The sequence below is a fragment of the Bubalus kerabau genome, chromosome 21, assembly GCF_029407905.1.
Source record: "Bubalus kerabau isolate K-KA32 ecotype Philippines breed swamp buffalo chromosome 21, PCC_UOA_SB_1v2, whole genome shotgun sequence".
Lineage (NCBI taxonomy): Eukaryota > Metazoa > Chordata > Mammalia > Artiodactyla > Bovidae > Bubalus > Bubalus kerabau.
In genome coordinates, this window is record NC_073644.1 from 3,867,490 (window position 1) to 3,880,990 (window position 13,501).

The following is a 13,501-nucleotide window of genomic DNA, read 5'->3' on the forward strand; positions in this document are numbered from 1 at the left end:
CCCTTTACGTGCACATTCTAACAGGTTGGCTGAATTCATACTCCGGCTGGGGCACCAGGGGGTGGGTGGGGAGGGCGAAGGACAGATGGACACCTGCAGGATGAATGTCCACAGCAGGGGGGCAAGGAGGTCCCCAGGGCAGCCCTAGAGTTCAGGGATCCTGAGTCTCCTCAGTTCTCTCTTCTCCATCTCTGCAAATTCGACAGAAATCTGAGAAGTCTCACACAAAGAGGTCCGGCTGGCTGTGTGGGGTAACTGGCCCCAAGGCCTTAAGGAAATGCCTATGTTTTTGCTAAATCCTGGTTTTCTCCCTGGTGCTGGGAATCCAGTGGAAATATGACCTTGGCTACTCTTAGGTGCCAGTGGGGCTGCCCATGATAGCATCCCTCAGCACTTTCCTACCACCGGACACTATTCTAACATTAATTTAGTTAGACACTTGCACGAATGCTGCAGAGAACACCCTTTTGCATTTTAAAGTCATTTTCTCTGGAAAGCCTTCCCTACCCCCAACGTAAATATATTTTACAGTATATTACTAACATAAAGATAAATTTTCATTGTAAAAAGTGTTTTTACTCAGCAAATGACCTGGAGATTCATTCAAAGTTCTGGGTGTACCAAAAGCTCACTCCCCTTTTATTGCAAGTAGTACTTCATGGCGTGGATGGACCACAGTTAACCATTCACCCATAGAAAGAATCTGGGTTGTGTCCAGTTTTTGACTATTGCAAACAGAACTGCTATAAACAGTCACGTACAGGTTTTTATGTGAACATAAACTGTCATTTCTCTGGGATAAATGCCCAGGAGTACAAGTGTTGGGTCACACTGCAATTGCATCGCTGATTTCATAAGAAACTGCCAAACTAATTTCCATAGTGATTGTTCCATTTTACATCCCCATCAGCAATACACAAGAGCACTTCTCCACATCCCTGTCGGCGCTTGGTGTCTCTTTTTTATTTTCATCACTTTGATAAGTGTGTAGTGATATCTCTTTGTGCTTTTGATTTGCATTTCTCTGATGGCTAACGATGTTGAACATCTTTTCATGTGCTTATTTACCATCTGTATATCCTCTTTGGTGAAATATCTGTTCATATATTTTGCTCATTTTTAATTGCATATTTTTGGTTTTATTGCTGTTGCTGCTGTTGTTGTTTTTGGCAATTGAGTTTTGAGAATTCTTCATATATTACAGATTTGGGTTCTTTACTGGATGTGTGGTTTGCAAATACTGTGTCCCACTCTGTAGCTTTTCCTTTAATGCTCTGAAAAGGGTTTCTGAAAAAGCGATTTTTCATTCTGATGAGATTCAGTCTATCAAGTGTACCTTTTATGGAACATGCTTTTGGTGTCAAGTCTATGAACTCTTTGCATGTGTATGCTCAGTTGCTCAGTCGTATCCTACTCTTTGTGACCTCTTGGACTGCAGCCCACCAGGCTCCTCTGTCCATGGGGTTCTCCAGGCAAAAATACTGGAGTGGGTTCCATATCCTACTCTAGGGGATCCCAAACCCAGATGATTCTGTTGTTGTTTTTTTTTTTTCTAAAAGTCTTACAGTTTTACATTAAAGTCTGTGGTCCATTTCTGAGTTAATTTTTTGAACATTTATTTCATTAAAAGTATAGCTATTTACAATGTGTTTGAGTTAATTTGTATATAAGGTGTGAGGTTACAGATGAATTCTTCTTTTCTCCTAGGATGAGCGATTAAACAGCCACTTGTTGAAAAGGCTACACTTCCTCCAGTAAACTGGTTTTGTACCTTTGTTGACAGGCAATTAGGTGTGCCCACGAGGGCACCACTGAGTTCTGAGCTCCATCTTCTGCCCTCTGCCCGCATCACAGGGTCTCATTACTGCAGCCACACAGACAGCATTAATGCTGGGCAGAGTCCTCATCCACTTTGCCCTTCTTCTCAAGACTGGTTCAGCTGTGTTAGAGCCTGTGCCTTCCTATATGAATTCTGGAATAAGCTGTGATTTTATATCTGGTCTGTTGATACAGTGAATTATACTGACTGATTTTTTAATTTTAAACCACACTTGCATGCCCAGTAACTTCATGCATCACTAGATCCAATGTGCTAATATTTTGTTTATGATTTTCTGTCTAAGTTCATGAATGATATGGATCTGTAGTTTTCTTCTAATGCAGTCCTCAGGTAATATTAATCTCAAAGTGATTTGGAATGTCTGGTAGAATTTTCTAGTGAAACCCCCAGGACCTGGAGATTTCTTTTTTAAGGAGTTCTTAAAGAATTAATACAATTTACAAAGTTATATTACTGATATAATATCATATGTAGACAGCTTTCCTTTTTTCTCATGTAAGCATTTCAGGGCCATGAACTTTCCTTAGCACTGCTCTGGCTGCATTCCACTTATTTTGACTTGTCTTTTCTTTTCCTTTCAGTTCTCTATATTTTAAAATTTCCTTTGAGACTTCTTTGACATATTAATTTTCTATGTGTGTTATTTAATTGCCAAGCGCTTACAATTGCTTTTATGCTCTGCTCCTTGAATCTGTAGGTTTGTATTTTTTGCTGTTTCGAGAGGTTTTCAGGCATTCTTTATTCAAATCTTCTCAGCCTCACCCCCTTTTTTCTCTCCTCTGAGACCTGATAGTACAAATGTTGGCATTTCTGCTATTTTCACACAGGTGCCTACAAACCTGTTCCTTTTCCTTTTTCCAGTCTTTCTTTTCTCTCTGTTGTTGAGACTGGGCAGTTCCGATTAATCTCAGATTCACTGGTTTTATCCTCTGTTATTGACCCCAGGCAGCACGTGCTCTGTTCGGTTGGTTGGGTTTTCTTTGGCTGCGTGGCATGTGGGATCTCAGCTATCTGACCAGGGGTCACACCCAGCCCCCTGCACTGTGAGACGGACCACCAGGGATGCAAGGTTTTTTCCATTCAATCAATGCATTGTTCAGTTCCATAACTTCATTTGTGTATTTTTTATAACTTGAATTTCTTTGCTGAAATTTTCTTTTTTTGTTGTTGTTGTTTGTTTCAGGAAAACCCATAATTGCTTGGTGAAGCATTTTTACAAAGCCAGCTTTTAAAGACTGGTCAGATAATTATCATCTCAGCATTTACTGATGGTATTTCTCAGTCAGGTTTTGATATTTCTTGTTCTTGGTATGATGAGTGATTTTTTTTTTTTAATCAGAGACACTTTTGCAAGTTGAATCCAGTTGTTCCAGCTCCATTTGTTAAAAAGACCATTCTTTCCCCTAAGATCATGGCATCTGGTCCCATCACTTCATGGCAAATAGATGGGGAAACAATGGAAACAGTGACAGACTTTATTTTGGGGGCTCCAAAATCACTGCATATGGTGACTGCAGCTATTAAATTAAAAGATGCTTGCTCCTTGGAAGAAAAGTTATGACCAACCTAGACAGCATATTAAAAAGTAGAGACGTTACTTTGCCAACAAAGGTCCGTCTAGTCAAGGTTATGGTTTTTACAGTGGTCATGTATGGATGTGAGAGTTGGACTATAAAGAAAGCTGAGCACTGAAGAATTGATAGTTTTGAACTGCAGTGTTGGAGAAGACTCTTGAGAGTCCCTTGGACTGCAAGGAGACCCAACCAGCCCATCCTAAAGGAAATCAGTCCTGGATATTCATTGGAAGGACTGATGCTGAAGCTGAAACTCCAATCCTTTGCTACCTGATGCGAAGAACTGACTCATTGGAAAAGACCCTGATGCTGGGAAAGATTGAAGGCAGGAGGAGAAGGGGGTGACAGAGGATGAGATGGTTGGATAGCATCACCAACTCCATGGACATGAGTTTGAATAAACTCCGGGAGTTGGTGATGGACAGGGAGACCTGGAGTGTTGCAGTCCAAGGGGTCACAAAGAGTCAGACGCGACTGAGCGACTGAACTGAACTGATTCTTTCCCCACTGAATGGCCTTGGCTCTGCTGTTGAAAATCAATCTCCCCCAGATTTGGAGGTTCATCTCTCCCCGACTCTATCCCATTGATCTGTATGTGTTTGCTGTATCTGAAAACATGAGGCCTCACCTTTCCACCTGTTCCTCCGGGGCAGAGAGGGCTTCTTTTTGGTCATGTTCCCTTTGGTGTGAAATAATCTCCCAGGAAAGGACGCTGACCCGGTGGGCACAGTGGGCCCCTCACCTCCTGACGGCCTGTCTGCAGGCAGCCCTGCTCAGAGCACACACCAGGCGCATCTACGCCCGGGACCAGGCCTGGGCTCAGGTGCATCTCAGCCACTGGCAGGCAGGCAGGTGTTTCCTGGAGTGAGGAGCCCCTCGGAGCCTCTTACTCGACAAGCACCCCCACCAGATGTAGGTTTCTTGTTAAAGCAACACATCACAATTCCCGGAGACAAAAATTCACCTTGTTTGTTGTGTGTGCTGCCCAGCTCACCTCTGCATTTTGAGACAATGGAGTTTTTCTAATTGTGCTTAGTTGTGCCCGACTCTTTGTGGCCAGGCTCCTCTGCCCATGCAATTCTCCAGGCAAGAATACTGAAGTGGGTTGCCATTCCTTTCTCCAGGGGATCTTCCCCACCCAGAGATCAAATATGGGTCTCTTGCATTGCAGGCAGATTCTTTACCACTGAGTCACCTGGGAAGCCTCTATTTCTAATTGGTTAAGTATTAAAGAAGACAATGATACATATTTCCTAAATTTCCTCATGGAGAAATGTCTTTTTTTCCCCTCTTTTGGTGGGAAAAAAAAAATCAAGGAAATTTGTTCACAGTCAGAAATGGTCATTTTCTTGAAGTAACTGTGAACCAGCTCCAGAAAGGGGCGTTATAGCTTCACAATCAAATATCAGAGGCTACGGAGGAAGGCCATTCCTTCCTATGACTAAGTAGCTAATCTACCTAATGTGCATAAATTTTTAATGCATTTTATTTTACCAAAGCATTTCACTCCATTGCATTAATTGCTGTGATGTTAAATAAAACATTTGGGTTTAAAACTTGTCATGCACTTTTCCCCATGTTAATCTGCGTGCCTCCTCGACCCCCCAGAAGGAAGGGAACCCTCTTCCTGGCTGTCACCAGAACCAGGTTTGACCCTGTTCAGGGAGATGACGTGTATCTGCTTGTCCTGCAGGCACACGGTGACTCTGCCCTGAGCCCCGACAGAGCTGGGGGGCTCTGGGGTGGGTGAGGCTGGCAGGCCCGCACTTAGCAAGCACAAGGGTCTGAGCCGGTGTAGCCCCTGTGCCAGGCCAGGCCCTCTGCACCCGGCGGACCATCCGGTGCTCCACTGGGAGCCTGGCTCCAGCCGCCACTCCTGTCTGAGCTCAGATAGGAGGAGGTCTGGCCTCCAGACGCACAGGACGGGCAGGACTTTCCATGATTTTGAACCTGTTTAGCATCATGACCCAGAATACAGAGAACTGCACCCGGAATATGTGTGAAGCTGGTACTTTCTGTCCTCCTGCTACAAACACACCAACACAGTCCACACAGCAGTTCCGCTGTCCCAGTGATGGGCACTTCCCCAACCCCCAGACACCTGCTGGTGTGGGAGGGGTGAAGGCACATGGAGACCCCTGGCTGGGGAGTGGAGGCCCCTGGAAGCCACGCCACCCAGAGGCAGGCCCTCCATCCACATACCCTCCCCGAGTCCCGCTGGGGCTAGGTGGCCAGGTCGGTGAGAACTGAGTCAGGAACATGGAGCTCACAGCCTCGCCCACCGGAAAAAGGCTATTCCTTTACAAAAATAAATTTGCCTCTTCAAGCTAGAATTTAGTCAGAAGCACTGCACCACTCAGAGCAGCCTGAGGGTCTCTGGGGCCCAGAACCCCAGCCTCGGCTTTCATGTGCCCAGCACTCCCTGAGTCTAATCTAAGATTTAAACTTCATTGTTTAAATATCTGACAAGGTTAAAAATATCCAGGAAGGTCATTAAATTCCGGGAACTGCGGCCCAGGGCTCTGGCCACCGGAGCTTGTCTGCTTCCTCCCTGAGCCGACTTGTCCAGGGAGGCGGCACAGAGCTGAGGACAGGGCCAGGGACAGGGCGGGTGTGCCCGGAAGGGCAGGTGAGGGGCCGACTGCTACATCGAGAGGCCGAGGGCCAGTGGGCGGGGCACAGAGCGGTGGCCCAACCTGGCCCCGCCCCCTTGGGGGCGGTGTGGGCCTCCGGGGCCAGGGGACCATCTGCCCCTCCATGTCCAGTTTGCTCTTACTGTCTTAGCTCCATGGATTTAAAAATCAATATAAAGGTCTTCTGTACTATTTATACATGACATTTCAATTTGCCTTTTTTCTAAACAGACAATCAAATTAAAATATTGGGAGTTTCATTTTGAGTGAATGCATTACTGACTCTGCTTTACGACACAGGTTCCTCCTCTGAAAATCAGAGAGCTGGCACAGTTCAGAGCAGCCTTCTGGTCTGACACGGGAAGAATCAGAAAATATAAAACAGCAGCAGCTGAACTATTTGCCCACGTCTCAGAGCCAAGGAGGCCCAGGACGCCGGCGCCTGCCCTCCCAGCCACACACACCCGCGCCTCCCTGCATGCGTCAATGGCGCAGGGCGCCAAGTACTGGCTATACCTCGCAGGTGCCCGCAGGTGCCTCGCAGAGTGGGGAGCCGGCCTCTGTCTTGTCTGCTTCGGCAGAGAAGGGCTGAAGCTCTCAAAAGAGTTGCTGGGTGGTGAAACAGACACAGCTGTTTCTTCGATGCCCATGCAGGACCCCTTTCCACTGTGAAGGGCACACCGGTCACCCATTGCCGGGCCAGGCGGGACTGGAGCCTGCACCCTGACCAGCTCGACAGTGAGGGTGCAGGTCCCAGGGCCCTCCGTGGAGCCGTGGGCGTGGGGCGCCTCCACTCAGCCCTGAGCTGGGGACACCCCGTTCAGCCTGTCCCTGAGGGACCCTGCAGGCAGTGGGGACTCCGTGGCTCTGTCCTAAGACATCCCTATTCCTCATGAATGGCCCACGAGGACACGGTGCTTAGATGATCAGGCACACGTGACTGCTCTCCTCGAACCCCCACAGAGCCCACCAGCCCATTCGCCAGGCTCCCCAGTGCCCCTCCCGGCTCATGTGACACCCCTCCCCCACACCGTGCGCACACATCTTGAGCTGCCTCGCCTACTCCCCTTCACCCCCACTGAGGGAGAGGCTGAGACTCCAACTGCCCACCCCCCTCCTGGTGCCTGGATGGAAGAGCAGGGGGCAGAAGGGGGGCTGCCCGCACCCCAGATGCGAAACCCTCCAGGGACACAGACCCGACCTGCTTTTGCCAGGGCAAATCCCAGCATTTTACCACTTCCTCCCAACCCATGTGTTCCGCACGACCTATTAATCATGGCACATACACCTGTAATTATGATAATACAGCTCCCAGCCATACCCTGGGTAGAAACTCTTAATTAAACTCAAACAATGAATCAACCTGCACATATTTTCTAAGCATCGGGGCTGCGCAGGCCTCGGTGCCAGCCAAGAACTTGCTTTCCTCCTTTTTTCCCCTGCCTACAAAAACATCCAATTTTTTTTTCTTAGATTATGGAAATCTCAAGGTATTAAAAAAAAAAAAAACTTTTGCAAAGTGGAAGTACACAAATTATAAGTCTAAAAGCGTCGGAACAGCTGGGCGCCGGCCTTGGGAACAGTCATTCTCCTAGCCTGTGCCCAGGGACGTGCAGGTGCACCCACCCTCCACTGGCGGTGTAACCCTTGGTGAGTGTGTGGCTGGTCAGCAACGGGGATCCAGAGCAAGTGGACTCCAGCCCCCAGTGCGCCACAGCGCTGCCCCGGGCCAGTGTAAGAGAGCCCAGAGCAAGTCTATCTGCTGACTGCCTGGGGACGACAGGTGTAGGGGAGCCTTTGGAGGTCGCGTGCACCGCACAATCCTAGAGGTGGGGGTGGGGCAAGGAGCACACCCTCTTCTGCTTGAACCCATCTGGGCTTATGGGGTCCACCGTGGATTTCTCAGCAAGGAAAGAGAGGAAGACCTTGGGGGTTCTCTTAACCGATCCCCTTAGCAGCTGCCCAAGAGCAGAGGGGTGAACCTGCTGCCACTGCCGCCCCTTGGAGGCCACCTCCCAGAGGGATCACTGCCACACGCACCAACAGGGTCAAAACCCACTTCCAACAGCCAGTGGCTCCAAACCTTGGCTTTGAGTGCAGGGCTGAGGAAACCAGGTCTTTGCAGGCCAAGGAGAGAAGGAGAAGGGGCGGCCCGCAGGGAACGCCAAAGGCAAGGAGAGTCTGCCCGGGCACAAACTCAGCTCGGGGCTGGAATCTAGGACGAGGGGACAAAGGTGACAGGAGGGGCCACAACCCATGATCAGAGTCTTATCCTGAGAGTCAGAAACCAGAAACTGAATCTACTGGAGCAAGGGGGGCTGGGAGGGACTCCCTGGGTCACCTGAAACCTCAGGAGGGCAAACCCCCAGGCCCCGGGACACTGCAGGGTCCTGGGAGATTGGAGGCTTGGGAGAGCATTCGAGGCATTGAGAGAACCCTGGCTCGCTCTTCTAGACGCACCCCGCCCCCTCCACCTTTATTCCTGCTGAAGCCCAGGACCTCTGGGCAACCGCCTCCATGCGGACCTCCCTGCGCCCCCAGCCCCGGTGCCAACCTGGGCTCAGCGGGGGAGTGTGGGAGCCTCCCTGGCTCGGCTCCGGAGGGCTCAGGGGCGCTTGGGCTCCTAGTTAGAGAATTCAAGGCTGCAGGAGAGGGGCTCCCTCTCTGGGATTCAGGTCTGCGTCCGGGCTCCGGCTCCGGCTCCTGGCCGGGCAGGAGAAGGCAAGGCCATGAATGTGTGTGTGTACGTGTGTGTGTGCGTGTGTGTGTGTGTGTGTGTGTGTATGTGTGTGTAAGACTACATCTGCGTGCATCGCTGTGTATATGGGGGCGACGTTCCCCTCTGCAGGGAAGGGGCGGCGGGAAGGGGCGAGGAAAGAGCACCCACGCGCCAAGGACTGCATCCCGCGCCCTCTGCGCGGAACCGGGTGCGCCCACAACCAGCCAGCACGGGCGCCTGGGGGATCCCGGGTCATCTCGCTCGCTTTGTCGCCCATCCTTCCTCTCACCTGAGCTCTTGCAGATCCCACACGGACAGACGGGGCGGCAGCTGCAACCAGACCCCGGCCACGGCCGCCCGGACCTCCATGGAAGCGCACTAAGCTGCCCGAGCCCGCGCGCGCCTGGGGCCGGACGCCAGCCCGGCTGGGGACTCGGAGCCGAGCAGGGGGCTAGGGGCGGCACCCAGTCCGGCACCACCCTCGGCTCCGGGGGCCGCGGGTAGGGGGAGGGGAGCTTACATGTCCCTCCCGGACTCTCCTTTGCCCCCACCCGTCTGCGCAGCCGAGTGGAGACTCCGCGCGCCGGACTGTGGCCCCCTTGCCCTGCTCCCGCCCGGACGCTCGGAGGTAGACGCCCGCGCTCCTCCAGCCCCAGCTCCTGCATCGGGATCTTACTGTGTAGACCCCTTGTCCCCGCTGCGGCCCCGAGAGACTCCAGTGTAGACCTCTCTCTCCCGCCGCGTCAGCCTCCTGTCTCCTCTCCCCTCGGGACCCTCCGCTGTAGACCCTCTGCTTCCCGGTCTCTGCCCCGGAACCCCGTGTAGAAGCCCCGAGCCCTCCCGCTCCCGCTCTTGCATCGGATCCTCTGTGTGGACCCTGCACCCTCGTCCCCAACCCGGCCCCGGGACCCTCGGATGCGGATCCAGGGCCCCACCGCGCACGCAACTTCACCTCGGGGCCCGACTCGGCTGGCTGCCGCTCCGCTTGCCTGGCCGGCGGCCTCCTCCGGGCGGAGCGCGGCGTCTCTACAGCCCGCTGCCCGCGGAGTCCGGCACCGCCCCGCGCGCCGCCCCCGGCCCGGCCCGGCCCTGGCGATCCGCCGGCTGCGGTGGCGTGGCGCCCCCTCGCGCCCGGCCGCGGGTCCCCAAGGCGAGCGGACCCCCGGTCTGTCCGGCCGGGAGCCAGGAGCCCAAGGCCGTGTTCCCACAGGAGGAACTCTCGGGGGCATAGGAGGCACGGACCCCTCTCTGCGCACTGCGCCCACCGACGCGACAGGCACACGCGCCCACCCTCACACACAGTAGCGGCTCCAGAGGCGCAGACGGCGCCCCCCGTAACCACAGGCCGAAGTGGCCCTTAGGATAAAGAGGCAGACTCTCCACGTGGGTGTGGTCGCCAGAGCCCGGAGAAAGGCCGCTTGTGGGGTCTGGAGACTCTTGGTCGGTCACTGTAAGAGCCTCCTCTCCGGGGCCGGCGTTGCCCTGATCCTGACGCGGCCTCTGTGAGGCGCTGTCATCATGGACACGGGGATGTTCCTCTAGGGCTTGAGCCTGGACACTGAGACCTTGGACGGGTTTTTTTCTTCATGTGCGTGTGTGCTAAGCTCCTTCAGTCGTGTCTGACTCTTTGAGACCCTGTGGACTGTAGCCTGCCAGGCTCCTCTTAGAGCCAGAGAGGGCTGGCCACCTCTCTACCCCAAAAGGCCACCTCTCCTACAGGAAGTGGTGGCTGACTGTCCCATGTTTGGGGCAGCTCCATCTGTTAGCAGAGTCTGCCCAGCTGAGCAGAATCTGTTGGGGGAGGAGGCAGCATTTGTCCACCAGGAATGGATATTGTAGCTGCTGAGGCAGAACTCCATGGAGGATCCCTGTAATAGAGACCCCTCCAACCCTGCGGGACACTAAAAAGTAAACAAACAAGATAGCTCATGGAAGTCTCGGGCCATGTCCGGCCACAGCGAGTGCCCCGCAGCTGGGTTATATAGGTGTGTGTGGGTGGGTATGTATGATTTCTAAGACCCTTGCCCTTCATGGGGGGAAATTTCCAGACCCAGTGCCACCTGACTGCCCTTTCAGACCCTGTGCCTGTTTCCAGCCCTGGGTAGTTGTGAGGAGCAGAGTCAAATGAACTGTCCCCTCCCTCCTCAGACACCACACCTCTGTTCATCTAGCCTAAGCACCAGCTAGCCTGTCTTGGCACCATGTCATATTCTCAGCCAACTCTGGGTTTTTAGTCCATGAAAATCTCCATCTCCCCAGTGTCTGTTGGTGCCAATGTTCTTGGTTTCTGACCTATGTTTTCAGTTATACAGTTCTTTAAAATCTAGGTTCAGTATATTTGTTTCTTTTAAATTGTTTGTCAGCTTTTACTAACCTCTTTGGTGAGCCTGTCAGGTGTTTTAGAAGCTTCATCCCATCATACAGCACATTGGCTATTTCCTCACCTTGAGCTTCCCTGGTGGCTCAGTGGTAAAAACCCGTCTGCGAGACAGAAGATGCAGGTTCAATCCCTGGGTCGGGAAGATCCCCTGGAGGAGGGCTTGGCAACCCACTCCAGCATTCTTGCCTGGGAAATCCCATGGACAGAGGAGACGGGCAGCCTATAGTCTATTGGGTCAGCAAAGAGCCGGTCATGACTTGGTGACTAAACAGCACCTTGAGTTCATGGAAAAGAGGTAACTCAACATTGTCCAAAGAGGCGAGCTCGAAGGCAAGCTCCACTGAACCCCGTCTCTGTTTGGTGTCACCCACAATGACCTTGCCTGATCACAGTGCCAGGGACGCTCTACCCAACCCTGGCTGCTCCGGCAGCACACATTTTCTATTTTCTCTGGGACACTGTCTTGCTGTGTCTCACTGATCAATGAACCCAGGGTAGGATACGGGTGTTTGACCCTCCAGCGGCCATGTGTCTGGAGATCCAGTTCTGCTGGTGTTTTATAAAGTGTCTGCTGGTCCACAGGATGGGACCAGAGGCAAAGCTGAAAAACATGGTGCGTCATTACTTTTCCTGCATGTTTATTCAGTCATGTCTGACTCTGTGCGACTCTATGGACTGTTGCCCGTCAGGCTCCTCTGGCCATGGGGATTCTGCAGGCAAGAATACTGGAGTGGATTGCCATGTCCTCCTTGCGGAACATGGTGCATCATTGCTTTTCTTAAATAATATTAAATTCATTGCTGGTTGATGCATTTGCATTTTCGCTTCTGTTTTAGGAAAGGAGCAAACATTTACAAAATGTTTTTGGAATGTAATACATGCCCCTTGTAGAAAATGAGTAACCTGTGAAAAACACAAAAGAGAAAACGAGAAATCTCTACACCTCTCAGCTCCATTACCCACACTTTATCACTGTTACTATTTGGGACCTATTTTGGTACCAAAACATTTTGTACCCTTTAAATGTAAGAATGTTTTTGTTTGTTTCTATACAAAAATAGCATCATAACAGCTCCTGGATTTTCACTGTATTTAACAGAATATGAGCACCTTCAATGTTTTCCAGGATCCAACATAATTTTAAATGATTATCATGTGGCTGGTACCATACTGTAACTCAAACTCTATTGTGTGATATCTATGTTTTCTCCAGTTTTCTACTGTTACAAAATACTTTGGCCAAAACGGCTTTCATATATATTTTAACCCACTTTCTTGACTATAGCTGCATATTAGTAAATACTGACTGGTATGTTATTAGTGGAAAATCCTTGGTGTGAATGTAATTGAAATCATTTCTTTGAAGAAATAGAAAGTTGACATGCATTTCCTTGTCTCTGTCTCAGCGGGCAGTAAGGCCCTTGCACAGGGCCTTTTTATCCTTGCTTCCTTGTCCTCCACACGGGTGGGGCCTGGCACCCACATATGTTTGGAAAGTGTTTCCTGAGAGGGTGGAAGTGATGAGGGGAATGAAAGCTGTTAAAACGTAGACCTTTAATTCCCTTCTTTACCAATATTTTCCAAATTAGTTATTTTCTTCTAGCTATTTATATTTAACTTTCATGAATTTTCATTTATTGGCTCCTTTTCAAAACAAGATGACACAATCAGTCTGCTTTTTTTGGTAACAGCTTTATTAAGAAGAATTCCGACACCACACAATTTATCCCTGTAAAGTGTGTGATCCAGTGGGCTTTAGGTTGTTCACAGAATTATAGAGACGTCACAACCGATGGTAGAACATGACTATCTTGGCCTAAAGAATCCCGGCCTGTAGTGACATGGACCCCCTTTCAGTTCATCTGTCCATGTGTCCATCTGTCCACCTGTTCACGTGTATCCTCTGCATTCAGCAGAGCTCCTGGACCCTGTCAGCCTTCCAGACACTTGACTCTTTGTCTTCCTGTTCTTGGCTTTCTTTTCCACTTTCTCTTCCTGTCCGTGTCCATCTCTGGCCTGTGTCAGCTCCCCGCCTGAGCGTGGAGGGGAGCCAGCCCTCTCGCCGTCATAGTTCCCCAGCCTGAGTCGCCTTTCCCTGATTCACTCGGCTGCTACTTGGAAGCCATTCTCTTCCCGCCTCTCTCGCCTCTGATGTCTCTTTCTACAGAGCACTTGCTGCAATGCACGTGTTCTCTTCACTTTGCAGTTCCCACAGACAGCCCTGATCTGTGCTCCCCCTCCCCACCCCCAGCTGCGGGTGGCTGTCTGGCTCCTGTGTCCGCTCGTCTCTGCTTTGATGATCAGATGCCGCCACCACAGGAGGACGGGCCTCTGAGCCGCCTCAGCCTTCCTCCC

The 13,501-nt window shown here is 51.2% G+C and overlaps 1 protein-coding gene across 1 annotated transcript in view; it reads right to left on the reverse strand.

The window, feature by feature from the left end:
• Window positions 1-9,814, reverse strand: part of KCNG2 (potassium voltage-gated channel modifier subfamily G member 2) — a 52,338-nt gene extending 42,524 nt beyond the window's left edge. The window contains exon 1 of the mRNA XM_055559361.1: window positions 9,719-9,814. The gene's annotated coding sequence lies outside the window, so the exon portion shown is untranslated. The remainder of the gene's footprint in view (window positions 1-9,718) is intronic.
• Between the last annotated feature and the right edge of the window lie 3,687 nt (window positions 9,815-13,501).